The sequence below is a fragment of the Phalangium opilio genome, unplaced genomic scaffold, assembly GCF_054372755.1.
Source record: "Phalangium opilio isolate 3A_F unplaced genomic scaffold, DU_Popi_V2 ptg000098l_1, whole genome shotgun sequence".
Taxonomy (NCBI): domain Eukaryota; kingdom Metazoa; phylum Arthropoda; class Arachnida; order Opiliones; family Phalangiidae; genus Phalangium; species Phalangium opilio.
Genome location: NW_028324201.1, coordinates 3,767,915 through 3,783,334, shown reverse-complemented (window position 1 = coordinate 3,783,334; position 15,420 = coordinate 3,767,915). Strand labels below are relative to the sequence as shown.

At 38.4% G+C, this 15,420-nt stretch overlaps 2 non-coding genes across 2 annotated transcripts; both read left to right on the top strand.

Moving 5' to 3' along the window:
• Nucleotides 1–2,318: 2,318 nt before the first annotated feature.
• Nucleotides 2,319–2,390, top strand: TRNAP-UGG (transfer RNA proline (anticodon UGG)). Its single transcript has one exon. It is a non-coding gene; the product is annotated as a tRNA-Pro (tRNA).
• Nucleotides 2,391–3,927: 1,537 nt separating this feature from the next.
• TRNAP-UGG (transfer RNA proline (anticodon UGG)) lies at nucleotides 3,928–3,999 on the top strand. The gene has a single exon. It is a non-coding gene; the product is annotated as a tRNA-Pro (tRNA).
• Nucleotides 4,000–15,420: the final 11,421 nt, after the last annotated feature.

Below are 15,420 nucleotides of genomic sequence, written 5' to 3'. Positions count from 1 at the left end.
CGTTGCGCTAGGGGTATGATACTCGCTTAGGGTGCGAGTGGTCCCGGGTTCAAATACCGGACGGACATGACTTTTTGCAGAAATAATCTAGTGACTATTTAAATGCAACTGATTACAGGGTCGGACTATAAGTTGACCATGTTTCAGTTGCATACATGGTCCGCTGATCTAGGGGTATGATACTCGCTTTGGGTGCGAGTGGTGCCGGGTTCAAATCCCGGACGGACCCAACTTTTCGATAAAGTAATGTAGTGACTATTTTAATGCAACTGATTACAGGGTTGGACTATGAATTGATCATGTTTCAGTTACAGACATGGTCAGTTGGTCTAGGGGTATGATACTCGCTTAGGGTCCGAGTGGTCCCGGGTTCAAATCCCGGACGGACCCGACTTTTTGCAGAAATAATCAAATGACTATTTAATAGCAACTGATTACAGGGTTGGAGTATGAATTGATCATGTTTCAGTTACAGACATGGTCAGTTGGTCTAGGGGTATGATACTCGCTTAGGGTCCGAGTGGTCCCTGGTTCAAATCACGGACGGACCCGACTTTTTGCAGAAATTCTAGAGGGCCGGTAGGCCCTTCTAGATAAGATCCCACACCCTCCCGTAATGTTAAATGAAAATTCACAGATTTTCGCTGATTTTCCCATAGGAATAACATGGGGTTTTTGGTGCTCCTGTACATCGAATCATTTAAAAACTAAAGCGAAGTTACGTTTCGGAATACTTTCAAATTAACAAGTAACTATTCAAGGTGTGCCTTTTTCAAGTTTCATCAAAATTAATTAAGTCTAAGTATGTTAATTTAATTAAAAATGTAAGTACCTCAAAAGATTATTCTACAGCAGACGACGCTAGTTGTTCAATACTCTACAGTAGACGACGCTAATTTGCCATTTCACCGCCTTGAAACTTTAACTTGATATATTTCAATAAATATAACACTATATTTATTAAAAATTTCTCTGGCGGGTCTATTTTTCGTTTAATTATGTGTCTCGGTTGAAATTCTATACTTAAGATACCTTTTTAATTTATATTTTAGATGTTAGTTTCGACCAAGGCTTAAGTTGCCTTACTTAGACCATGGATTTATAATAGAAGCTTACGCTTCATGGATATTTCACTGTAGCCTTCAGTAAGGCATAAGGATAGATGGATCAGTGATGGAAATAAGGATTTTTTTTAAAACTGGACCTGTGGCCTAGGTATTTTAATTAAAATAACTGGCCACGGTGCCACTCACTGTAAACGTACAAGGGCAATGAACGCAATGTCATGGATAATTGTAATCGTAGAGTGGACTGTAAAAGATACGGATTTGATAGTTTAAAAATCGTGGCAGGATGTTGGTTTTGAAGTTGACTATTAAGCTCGGGTTCTAAAACGAATTGTGAGCCGTATCTTATAAGAATATGTAGAAGTGTAGAACCATTTTTAACCTCGTCCTAGAAGTGAAAAATTTCGCATTTCAGGCAAAAAATTGTTTTATAATAGATTAATACAAATGCAGACTGAAGGAACAGATATTATATAAAAAAGGACTTGGTTTGCCCAAGCCTGAAAAACAAAACGATAAGAGTTTTTTCCAGTTGACTGAAGCGCGGATATTTTATTTTTCTATATAATTTTAAAGACAATCCGTATTTTACTACTCTTTAGAATTTAATTCAATCTCCTGATTTTACTGGTAATGGATTTATTTCCTATAAATTAATTGAAATAAAAAATTACTTATCTCAGATTTTTCAACAATTCCATTTTCGTAAAATTTTATCCTGAAAAATCTGAGGTAAGTAATTTTTTATTTCAATTAATTTATAGGAAATAAATCCATTACCAGTAAAATCAGGAGATTGAATTAAATTCTAAAGAGTAGTAAAATACGGATTGTCTTTAAAATTATATAGAAAAATAAAATATCCGCGCTTCAGTCAACTGGAAAAAACTCTTATCGTTTTGTTTTTCAGGCTTGGGCAAACCAAGTCCTTTTTTATATAATAATCTAATGATACTCGCTTAGGGTTCGAGTGGTCCCGGGTTCAAATCCCGGACGGACCCGACTTTTTGCAGAAAAAATCTAATGACTATTTAAATGCAACTGATTACAGGGTTGGAGTATGAGTTGACCATGTTTCAGTTACATACATGGTCCGTTGGTCAAGGGGTATGATACTCGCTTTGGGTGCGAGTGGTCCCGGGTTCAAATCCCGGACGGACACGACTTCTCGATGAAGTAATGTAATGACTATTTTAATGTAACTGATTATTAGGTTGGACTATGAGTTGACCATGTTTCAGTTACATACATGGTCCGTTGGTCTAGGGGTATGATACTCGCTTTGGGTGCGAGTGGTCCCGGGTTCAAATCCCGGACGGACCCGACTTCTCGATGAAGTAATGTAGTGACTATTTTAATGCAACTGATTACAGGGTTGGACTATGAGTTGACCATGTTTCAGTTGCATACATGGTCTGTTGCGCTAGGGGTATGATACTCGCTTAGGGTGCGAGTGGTCCCGGGTTCAAATACCGGACGGACACAACTTTTTTCAGAAATAATCTAGTGACTATTTAAATGCAACTGATTACAGGGTCGGACTATAAGTTGACCATGTTTCAGTTACAGACATGGTCAGTTGGTCTAGGGGTATGATACTCGCTTAGGGTCCGAGTGGTCCCGGGTTCAAATCCCGGACGGACCCGACTTTTTGCAGAAATAATCTAATGACTATTTAATAGCAACTGATTACAGGGTTGGACTATGAGTTGACCATGTTTCAGTTACATACATGGTCCGTTGGTCTAGGGGTATGATACTCGCTTTAGGTGCAAGTGGTGCCGGGTTCAAATCCCGGTCGGACCCGACTTCTCGATGAAGTAATGTAGTGACTATTTTAATGCAACTGATTACAGGGTTGGACTATGAATTGATCATGTTTCAGTTACAGACATGGTCAGTTGGTCTTGGGGTATGATACTCGCTTAGGGTCCGAGTGGTCCCAGGTTCAAATCCCGGACGGACCCGACTTTTTGCAGAAATAATCTAATGACTATTTAATAGCAACTGATTACAGGGTTGGACTATGAGTTGACCATGTTTCAGTTACATACATGGTCCGCTGGTTTAGGGGTATGATACTCGCTTTGGGTGCGAGTGGTGCCGGGTTCAAATCCCGGACGGACCCAACTTTTCGATAAAGTAATGTAGTGACTATTTTAATGCAACTGATTACAGGGTTGGACTATGAATTGATCATGTTTCAGTTACAGACATGGTCAGTTGGTCTAGGGGTATGATACTCCCTTAGGGTCCGAGTGGTCCCGGGTTCAAATCCCGGACGGACCCGACTTTTTGCAGAAATAATCTAATGACTATTTAATAGCAACTGATTACAGGGTTGGACTATGAGTTGACCATGTTTCAGTTACATACATGGTCCGTTGGTCTAGGGGTATGATACTCGCTTTGGATGCGAGTGGTCCCGGGTTCAATCCCGGACGGACCCGACTTTTCGATGAAGTAATGTAGTGACTATTTTAATGCAACTGATTACAGGGTTGGACTATGAGTTGACCATGTTTCAGTTGCATACATGGTCCGCTGGTCTAGGGGTATGATACTCGCTTTGGGTGCGAGTGGTGCCGGGTTCAAATCCCGGTCGGACCCGACTTCTCGATGAAGTAATGTAGTGACTATTTTAATGTAACTGATTACAGGGTTGGACTATGAGTTGACCATGTTTCAGTTACATACATGGTCCGTTGGTCTTGGGGTATGATAATCGCTTAGGGTCCGAGTGGTCCCGGGTTCAAATCCTGGACGTACCCGACTTCTCGATGAAGTAATGTAGTGACTATTTTAATGTAACTGATTACAGGGTTGGACTATAAGTTGACCATGTTTCAGTTACATACATGGTCCGTTGGTCTAGGGGTATGATACTCGCTTTGGATGCGAGTGGTCCCGGGTTCAAATCCCGGACGGACCCGACTTCTCGATGAAGTAATGTAGTGACTATTTTAATGTAACTGATTACAGGGTTGGACTATGACTTGACCATGTTTCAGTTACATACATGGTCCGTTGGTCTAGGGGTACGATACTCGGTTTGGGTAATAATCAATATTTAAACTATAAAATTAAAATATACATGAAATTAGAAAATGTGTGTTTAAAAGACCCCACTTGTCTGTTGAAATGACGGTGAAGGTCCCCACTTGTAAATTTATCGAGTGTGAAAAATGAAATTGAAATACTTGATGGAACCATTAGGCTTTGACACTAATTCAAAACCTAATAATTTATACACAAATGTCCCCAGATATAAGGTTGGAAGACGGTTTAGGTCCCCACTTGTAAACCTGAAATGAGCTCAAAACTTAAGTGTTAAGCCTTTAAAAGGTCCGATTACCTAAATTTCATTATAATAATCAATATTTAAACTATAAAATTAATATATACATGAAATTAGAAAATGTGTGTTTAAAAGACCCCACTTGTCTGTTGAAATGACTGTGAAGGTCCCGACTTGTAAATTTATCGAGTGTGAAAAATGAAATTGAAATACTTGATGGAACCATATAGGCTTTGACACTTATTCAAAATCTAATAATTTATACACAAATGTCCCCAGATATAAGGTTGGAAGACGGTTTAGGTCCCCACTTGTAAACCTGAAATTAGGTCAAAACTTAAGTGTTAAGCTATAAGTAGGAATGATTACTTAAATTTCATTCTGATAATCAATATTTTAGCTATAAAATTATAATATACATGAAATTTGAAAATTTTGTTTAAAAGACCCCACGTATTTGTTGAAATGACAGTGAGGTAAGTAAGTTTTTTGAGTGTTAAAAAATACTAAAGAAAATTTTGCATTTATTCTATTAGTTGAATCTTACAACTTTCCTGAAGCACCGAAATATCGGTATGTTATCGATTGGGCGTGTTATCAAAACAGCATTGTCCAAAACGGCTTTTTCATAAATGCGTTTGCCATTATAGCCATTTCTCGTTTCAGCGCATTTTGATTACAGCGTTTACATATTTAGCGTTGTTTCGTATTGTTGAAGGTATAAGTATTAGAGCTCGGCATTATCTATCCATCATCCACGTTATTTTATCCATAATCCATAATTATCAACAGAAGTTGTATATTAAATCGAATTATGTCTACAACATTTATCTATAAATAATCGATTATTCACTAATTTTCGGATAACGGATGGATGATGCCGAGCTCTAATTAGTATTGATTTCAGCTTTAGGTTTGAATTTTGAAGGTTGTCAAACAAACAATTTCGTGGTCTAGTGTGTTAATGCGTTTTAATGTTTGGTTGGGATGGATTATTTGAACTCCTATAAATGACCTTCCACCTTATCCAAAATACCCTCCTATTAATTAGCTAAAAATTAAATTTTGTTAAAAAGAAGAGAGGACTTATGGCAATAAAATACAAGTACTTTATTAGGTGTAAATTGCCTAATAAAAATACACTTGAGATGAGAGCTTTCGGCTCGAGAGCCTTCATCAGTCTCGAGCCGAAAGCTCTCATCTCAAGTGTATTTTTATTAGGCAATTTACACCTAATAAAGTACTTGTATTTTATTGCCATAAGTCCTCTCTTCTTTTTAACAAAATTTAATTTTTAACGTTACACTATGGCTTCGAAAAAGTTTAACATTTATTAATTAGCTGCCACCTTTTCCAAAATATTCTCCTATTAATTAGCTGCCATTTTTCCAAAATATTCTCCCATTAGCTGCCACCTTTTCCAAAATATTCTCCTATTAGCTGCCACCTTTTCCAAAATATTCTCCTATTAATTAGCTGCTATTTTTTCCAAAATATTCTCCTATTAATTAGCTGCCATTTTTTCCAAAATATTCTCCTAATAATAAGCTGCCACCTTTTCCAAAATATTCTCCTATTAATTACCTACCACCTTTTCCAAAATATCCTCCTAATAGTTAGCTGCCACCTTTTCCAAATTATTTTCCTATTAATTAGCTGCCACCTTTTCGAAAATATACTCATATTAATTTGCTGCCACCTTTTCCAAAATATATTCCGCGAACCAGTCCATAACCTAAGGATCACAAACGGTTATGAAACGCTGTAGTGCTAAACCGCTGGTTGGGAAAATAGCGCTATATTGAGAAACGCGGAAACAGCAACCGCTGTTTTGGGAAATAGCGCTGTATTGAGAAACGCGGAAACAGCAACCGCGGTTTTGCTTCCACGCGGTTTTGCAAACCGCTGTTTTGGGCACCGCTTTATTGCAAAACGCTCTTTTGAAAACCGCTCAACTACCCGTGAGCCGTAATAAACCACAAGCCTTCGAACAATTACGCGGTAATAGTGATTATAAATGTAATTTCCCGACATGCCAAGCGATATTTTTGCAACCAAAAGCGCTTGTTTTGCATTTGACCAAAGAACACTTAAAGAAAGGTGACATAGTCACGTGCCCATTTTATAATTGTGAAAAAAAATATAACAAACTGAACTCATTTACTTGCCATTTGGCACGTTGTCACAAGGACTTGGCTATTAATAAGAATATGCGAGATAATAACTCAATAAACATAATCAACAAGGACGCAGAAGAAACTGACTTACAAACCGATGAAATTGATTTAAAAACTAATGAAAGTGATTTAGTTCTTCACGAACCTGATGTAGAAGAATTAAAATTAAAAACACTTGACAGCTTGCACTTACGAGACGGCAATAAAGAAACATCGCAACCTCATGATCTGTGCCTAAAAAATCTCATGTTGTTTTATCTGAAACTGCAAGCGAAGAAATTTGTCCCTAGTTCAACAATTCAATTTATAGCCGAGGAAATGATTAAATTAGAAGCAGAACAGAATTCCCTCATTGTCGAAACTATATCAAACGTTCTTAAATCTTCAGGGGTAGGCGATGAAGTATTAGCAAACATCATGACAAAACTGTCAACATCCATACTCGCACCAAAATCAAACGTAGAGTTAGCTTCTATTCACCGTCGTCATGGTTATTATGAAAAGTATTTTAATTATGTGGAGCCAATTCCAGTTTTCTTGGGATATTCGGAGGGATTTAAAACGTTTTACCACTATGTTCCAATTCAAAAGTCCCTTTCATCACTTTTATCAAATGTTGATGTACAGGAAAAATTACAGTTTCCAAAACCGACCTACGAAACGGGTGAAAATCAGATCCTCAGGGATATAAGTGATGGGAAAATCTTTAAAAAATCGCATCTAGAAAATGTCGAGAATTCTACTCAGCTTCTCATATTTCAAGACAGTTTTGAGACTGTTAATCCTTTAGGGTCAGCTAAGTGCAAACATAAAATTGTCGGTGTTTATTACACACTTGTTAACATTCCTCCAGAACTTCGATCTTCAATTGATCACATACATTTAGTATCACTAACTAAGGAAAAAAACATTTACTCTTTTGGGATTAGAAAATGCTACGAAAAACTAGTTTACGATTTGAAAAACCTGGAAGACGATGGACTTAATCTTGGTGAAGGAAAAAAGATAAAAGTATATCTTGTAAGCCTTCTTGGTGACAATCTAGGCAATAACGAAATTGGTGGTTTTCAAAAAAATTTCAACAGTGGCAATTACTGTCGGTTTTGCTTAGTATCTCTGCTGAAGAAGCAAATGAATTCAAAAACTTCGGAAAAAGAACGATAGGTTCTTACAATGACGATGTTAAAGAACTTGAACGTGATTCAAGCTTAATTATAAGAAGAGGTGTAAAATTTAATTCTCCTTTCAATGAATTGAAACATTTTCACGTTTGCGATCCTGGACTAGCTCCTTGCTTAGCGCATGACCTATTTGAAGGAGTAGTCGCATATGATCTGTATCTATTCATATCGCAGTGGGTGAAAGAAAAATGGTTTTCGTGGCACTATTTTAACTGGCTTGTTACTAATTTTCCTTACAAAGGAAAGGTTTTAGGTAATAAACCTTGTCATGCTAAACCAAATTGCCAAAAGCTGACTGGGGACGCGTCACAAATCTGGTGTCTGTTAAGGCTCCTTTCTCTAATATTGAAAGATAGAGTTCAAGATAAAAATCCAGTTTGGATACTTTTTAAGCAGATTCTAGAAATTGTTACAGCCCCTGCAATTTCAAAAAACGAAGTCGCCGAACTACAGATTCTGCTTCAAGATTACAAAAGAGACTTGCTAGCATTATTTCCCGATTACAAAATAAAACCTAAGCACCACATTTTTTTGAGCATTGCCCAGGACTAATTTTACAATTTGGGCCACTTATTCGATTGTGGACATTAAGATTTGAAAGCAAGCACAGTGTATACAAGAGATACGCCAATAGTACAAAGAATTTCATCAATATCACGAAAACACTAAGCGAAAAGCATCAGCATCTGCAAGCATATTTAAGCTCGGGTTCTCCATTTCCACCAGATATTCAAGTTCCAAGTTCCACATTGTTGGGTTTTTTAATGTAATTTTAAGGTATCCCTGCGAAGTTGATCTCCAGAAGAGGCAGCGCGACGTAAATTCTTCCATAGGCGTTCCTTTTTACGGATTGCGCGTCTGGTGGCAAGAGAGATCCAGGTCTTGAAAGTACGTTTGGCCGAGTGGTTGAACAAGGGCACATTTTTTGAGACATAATCAAAGAGTGATTTCTTGAAGAAGTTCCATGCATCTTCGCTTGGTAGTTGAGTAAGGGGGGCCCTGTCGTGGGCAGTTAATAAAAAGTTTAGCCGAGTACATTCTCCCCGGCTATAGTCGTAATTATAGTAGAATTTTTTCGGTGGAGAAGCGCTTGTTGCATGTAGTGGGTACTTCGCACTGATGGTCAGATGGTCACTGCCTCCAACATGGCGGAGGGGAGTGATAGTGGGAGTGACGTTGGCTTTAGTGATGAGGAGGTCCAAAACATTAGTTGTGAGAGCGACACTTTGGCTGAAGCGTATTGGAAATGTGATATGTTGGCTGAGTGCAGGGGAGTGCAACATATCAATAAAGTCTTGGTGAATAGGAGTTGAGCCTTTAGTAGTCGTGACGGACGTCCAACAGATTGACGGGAGGATGAAGTCTCCAGTGATTATAAGTTCAGATGTACGTTTTGATAGTGTTTTGATATCATGGAAGAGATTATAAGTGCCAGTTTTCGATGAATTGGGAGGACAATAGATGCCGGCTAGGGTGATCCAGGAAGCTGAAGAGGTAGGTTTAAGTTCGAGCCATAATGATTCAGCATGGGTCACTTGGACGGCAAGCTAGTGAAAAATAATGCCATGTCGTATGTAGACCATAACCCCACCACCAGTACGTCCCGAACGGTCTTGACGCAGTAAATTGTAGCCCGATAAGTTGTAGATTGCGTCAGTTTGAGTGGAGGTTGCCCAAGTTTCAGTAATACAAATACAGTCAGCGTTCCAGGTAGATGAAAGGATTTTCAGTTCTTGGCGTTTACCAGAAAAATGTTGAGCATTGAAAGAGATCACAGTCAGGTTTAAGGTGGGGGGCTGGACTAATATTTTTTTTGAACCGTGGGTGGATGAGACAGATGGTGGTAAAGAGGAATTAGGATACTGTTGGGGAAAGTCACATGCCCCGCAGATGGTGCAAAAGAAGGGGCTACAGGTGGGGTAACGCGTTGGGTGGGAAGATAATGTAGAGTTGTACGTGAGTTGAGTTTAACAATCTGACCTTGGCGAATTGCTATGCCAGCCTCACCGTTGGCTCGCCGTTCACGAAGTCCAGCTACCAATCGCCGGTGAGTCACGATTCAGTACGATCGGGCGCGACCGGAAATTCCAAGGTATACTGGTGTTTCCAGGCAGTGATACCGAAAACGAAGTATTGGCGGTGACTGACTGATTGAAATTCAAAAATTAGGGGACGATTATGTCCGTGTTGAAAGCGGCCAAGGCGCATCACACGAATATAGTTACGCTAGGCGTAAGTAAACTCTAATTCGCGTAGAATGTCATTGGAGAAGCGCATCTCCTCAACAGGGTTGTTTGAGTCAGGAACGTGGAAAAGGATCGCGTTACGCTTACGGCGAGCGATTTCAAGATTTTCATCAATAAATTTTTGTTTATAAGGTTGAGCAAGACCAGTTGGAGAGAATTCAGAGTCCCGGCGTTGGTTTCTGATGTAATCATGAGGGGGAGGGGTTCTGGTCTGACGCTGATTATCCTACGTATAGGGAGTCTCGATGAAGGACAATTGGTTATGGTGTAGGTTAGAGGTAGTAGAGTCACGTGGGCTGACTTGATGACAGGTAGTAGAAGCTGGGTTCGCACTAAAATCAGTAGGATTAAAAGTCAGGTCATGTTCAGCAGGAACATTTGTAAAGATGTTAGGTGGACTCTGAGGTGTAATAAAGGCAGAAACGCAGCAATTAAGACGGAGGATTTCATCGCTTTGGATTTCAAGTTGCTTGGAGAGGATGGCGTGGAAATCTTTAAGAGCATCAATTTCTTCTGAGATTAGTTTGAGTGGTTCAGCTGTATCACTAATTTACTCACGTAATTGTGATTGCACCTGATTTATATTTGTTTTTAATTCGGTTAAGTCGCGGTAAGGCGAGGCTTGTAGTTGCGGAAAGTCGCTCAATAGACGTTCAGAGATATCCTTGTAGTGATTCTTAATACCTGAAGAAGGGGAAGTGCTTTTCATTTGGCGTAAGTCTTCCGAGAGCATATTACAGATTGTTTCAGTAGCGGCATCACGAAGGCAAGTGGGTCAAGCTGTTGTTTTACGGCGGTGAGATCTAGGGAGAAGGTAGCCACTGTACGTAGTATAGAGGGTCCATATAAAAGGCAGTTTGGGCAGAAGAAGACCAGGTGGTCACATGGGTTAGATCTGTGATTCTCATAGATGTGTCAGAAATGTTTACGTAGGAGATGTGGACATAAGATGTACAAGCTTCGCATTGGAAATATTTGCGAGTTTCCTCGACTGTTTGCGTACAAGACGAGCAAACAGCATTGGATTTAGTCGGGGGTTGCTTCAAATTTGGGCGTGGTTTTTAGTGGTGGAGGTGGAGGATCGAGTAGAAAAGGTCTTGGGGGACAGTGACTGACCTTTCGGACGGCCCCGCGGTTTTTTGGTAGTCTCATGAGATATGAGAGGCGGACTTGGCAGAGTTTCTGAAGGAATGTTTGTTAGATCACAGAGGATATCACAGTCCATGCTTATTTTTGTGGGAAAGGTACAGAGCTTGAGGGCACTTGGTAAATCACAGGTTTGAGTAGGACTAGGTATACCACAAGGGGAATCACTAGTGGCATTGCTAGAGTTCGGAAAAGACGCGAGTCCACTAAGTTCACTAACTGTTACGGTATCAATGAAATCTTGTTCGTTAGTGGTAGAAATGCTTCAATGCCTGAAGTGAATGGAGAAGTAATTAATATTTGAGAGTGCTTTCTGGGATCAAGACTGATTGAAAGATTGGAAAACCTCTCTCGCGAAACTGAAAACATCATGCCTAAAGTTAGGGAGCTTTCGAAGGCTAAAAAACGTTTAAGCGAAGAACACTTGGACAAGTACAGATACAATCCAGAAATAAGAAATGCCGACGTAAAAGACAGCGAGAAATTAAGAGCTGAACTAAAAATATGTCAACGGAAACAAATCCTAATGTACAATTGGTTCAACAAAAAATGAGGAAAACATGTGCGCAACAAAGACTACATATAAAGAACGGAACGAATATACAACATTTACTCCAGAAATGACCATTTCTATTCGAAATTATGGCGTAAAAGAACATTTGCGGGAACTTTTGCAAACAGACGTATTTGGCGCCTTCACTGACTTCTTTTCATCGAGAAGTCAGTTAATTTGACAATTTTTTTCAAGTGAAAAACATTTTGTCAAGAAACCTTCGATACATTAAAAGATTATATTCCTTAAGATGAACAGCGGGTGGTAGGAATAGTCACTCTACTAATCATGAACCATTTAAGGAGCCTTCTGATGACCTTTTCCCCAAATTCGAAGTAAGAAAAATAAGTCATTCTGAAAGGGTCGCTGTTTCAAAACGCCTATCTATTTTTACTTTCACAGCTTGGAACCCCACATGAATAGATCATTGCCAAAGTACCCTACCACCCATGCTTAGTCATTTTAGGTTTGTTTTAATTATAATATAATTGACGCTAAATAGAGGTTATTAGAGTAAAAGGTTAAGCCAAATTACGTTTGAGCCTTGCTTAATTCCTATTAGCAAAGTGCAAATCAGCTTTAGTGATTTATACCATATGATTAAACCAGGTAATTAGATTCGTCAATTTGTGGATGAGAAAACTCCTTCAATATGGAAGAATAGAATGCCGAATGAAGAAAAGCTTCTAGTACCGTGAAGAAGGCTCCTGCGTTTGAGATAATTTTCCTTAGCGCTTTTAATTTGGGAACTTATCTTCCGGTTAATTTTTTTTTGAGAGAGCTAATTTTTCAGTTTATATTCGGACTGAAACAATAGGCCCTTTTATAAAAAAATTTGGTCTTGTCGAACTTGTTGAAAGTTTCCAAGAACACGGCCAAGTTAGATGCTCGAAAAGTTGGCCATGCCAGGAAACACGTCATAAATCGGTTGTTCATGAAAGCCAACTTCCTAGTTCGTAGGGGCCATCTTCACTTAAGCCTAGGTTAAAGACAATGAAAACTGGAAATGGAGGAAGTTAACAATTAAATTTATACCTTCTTTTCTTATAGTTATTGTTCACATTTTAATAGAATTTTTATTCTTAGGTCTGGATCTAAAAAAGTAAAGAGCAAAGCTAAAGCTATAAATAAGAAATTTAGTGTACCAAAAGGGAACTGGACAAAACAGTTAAAATTTGTACCAAAAACGTTTGATGAAACTGTCATTAACAAGCATCATTGTGATTCTCTAGCTAAAACACACTTAACACTCGGCTAACGGATGTTTAAAGCACATAAAGTGAATGAAGTATTTATAAACCCAGGAGAAAAAGTTTCAGATGGCTTTAACATATTTATAAAAGCTAAAGTTGAAGCTTCATTTACGATATCATCCAAGTATGATGTGGCAATAAAGCTGAATGTTATTGGACAAGTTAACGTAGCCTGGTGTGCTTGTAAAGCAGGTTGTGGTGGTGTGTGTAAACATGTGGGTTCCGTATTATGGTTCATTTTGGACTGTATTAGATCAGATAAAACCTTTATCTATATCTATATAAATCAAAGTCCTGACTGACTGACTGACTGACTGACTGACAGACTGACTGATAATCAACGCCCAGCCCAAACCGCTTGCCCTAGAAGGCTGAAAATTTGCAGGAACGTTACTCATAAGTAGTAGGCGCGTACTAAGAAAGATTTTTCCAATCCACCGCCATCTTAAAAAATGGCGCCCAGAAATGTAAAAAATCTTCTCTATGCAACAAAGTCCGCGCGTTTCAACCGATTTCACAAATATTTAGTACACTGGTTTGCTTTAACCTTAAGACGGGCTTAATGGTCTTTCGGGTTCGAGTTTTCGCCATCTTTTAAAATGGCGCCCAGAAATGTAAGAAAATATTCTCTATGCAATAAAGTCCGCGCGTTTCAACCTATTTCACAAATATTTATTACAATGGTTTCCTTTAACCTATAGAGACGGGCTGAATGGTATTTTGGGTTCAATTTGTTGCCATCTTTTTAAATGGCGTCCAAAAACTTAAAAACCCTTCTTTATGGAATAATGTCCGCGTGAAAAGTAATAAAAAATGCATCCCTAGGGGCTGACGGACTGTGCCGAGTGCCTTCGCTCCTAGGGTGCTACAAAAATATTAGTCATCAGTAAAATCTACACATTCTTTATCATTTTAGATGAAAGTTCTTATTACACGCGAGCGACGCCGCGGGTAACGGCTAGTAAAAGCTAAAGTTGAAGCTTCATTTACGATATCATCCAAGTATGATGTGGCAATAAAGCTGAATGTTATTGGACAAGTTAACGTAGCCTGGTGTGCTTGTAAAGCAGGTTGTGGTGGTGTGTGTAAACATGTGGGTTCCGTATTATGGTTCATTTTGGACTGTATTAGATCAGATAAAACCTTTATTCCTGACGACTTGGCTTGCACTGAAAAGACTAGAGCTTGGAGTGTCCCTTCTCAAAATAGGAAACTCTCAAGAAGATCTTTTACTGAATTGGATTTTGTGAAGCATACACCTGGCAAAGCTAGCAAAGTTCTGCAAGAAAGGCAACAGAACCAGCAAAATTACAGTGCTTTGGATGACATAGGAACTGGCGAAGATGTCAAGAATATGTCTGCTAGAATTAAGTCACTCACTGAACGATTGAAAGCTGGTAAACGCCGCGAATTGTTTTACCTTATTCAAGAGGAAAACAATTTTACACCATATCCAAAAACATTAGCTGACCCAGAAACTAATATTACAACCGAATTGGCAATAAATGTAGTTATGAATGCTCGTACTTCACTTCCGATTGCACCCGTAGATATAGAAGACGAAATGAAAGAACTGCTTCGTATATCTATTCTGAAAACACCAGATACCTTGAAATTGACTTTAGATTGTGCAATAAATCTAGAGGTAGAAACTAGAGACCAGTCAAATTGCCTCCTATGGAAGAGTGAGCGGAAATTCAGAATCACTGCATCGAAGTTTGGTTTAATTTGCAAACGGCAGAAACAAGTCAATGACTATTTTCTAAAAACAATTTTTAACGGAGCTGATCTGTCTAAAAATAAATAGGTGCAAGAGGGGTTGAAAAATGAAAACATTGCTACAGAAAAGTATGAATTATTGCGTCCACTAGTGAAAACCTTCGCAGTTGGTTTATGCATTAATCCTTCGTTACCAATTTTGGGAGCATCCCCTGACAGGTTGGTGCTACAAGAAAACGTAGGCTATAGCCTTTTAGAAATCAAGACATTGGCAAAATGTAAGGAACAGTCAATAAGCATCGAAGAAGCTATACAGAAGAAAGAACCAACGAGCAAGTTTTTAAAGGAAGATGAAAACGGAGAAATTTTCTTAGACCCAAACCATAACTTTCATTATCAAATACAAGGTCAGCTTGGGTTAACAGGTCTTAAGTGGTGTAATTTACTAGTAGATTGTGGAGACGAAAAGCCATTTTGCCAACGTATTAAATTTGATGAGAAGTTCTTTAATGATAAAATTGTTAAAATTTTATATTTATCATGGTATATCATTCCTAGAAAAGCTAATGTGATGTTAAAAAACATTTTTGTCATTTAAAAATGCAATTTTCATATTAAAAGGTCTTGTGATATTTTTAAAAATATAAAAACAGTAAATTTTTATTTCTGAAAATTAAATTTTAACTTAAGAATTTCAGATGATAACTACTCTGTTATTTTTCTGTTTAACAACGCTTCATTGCAAAAGTTTACTAAATAAGTACAAATGTTCCATATTTT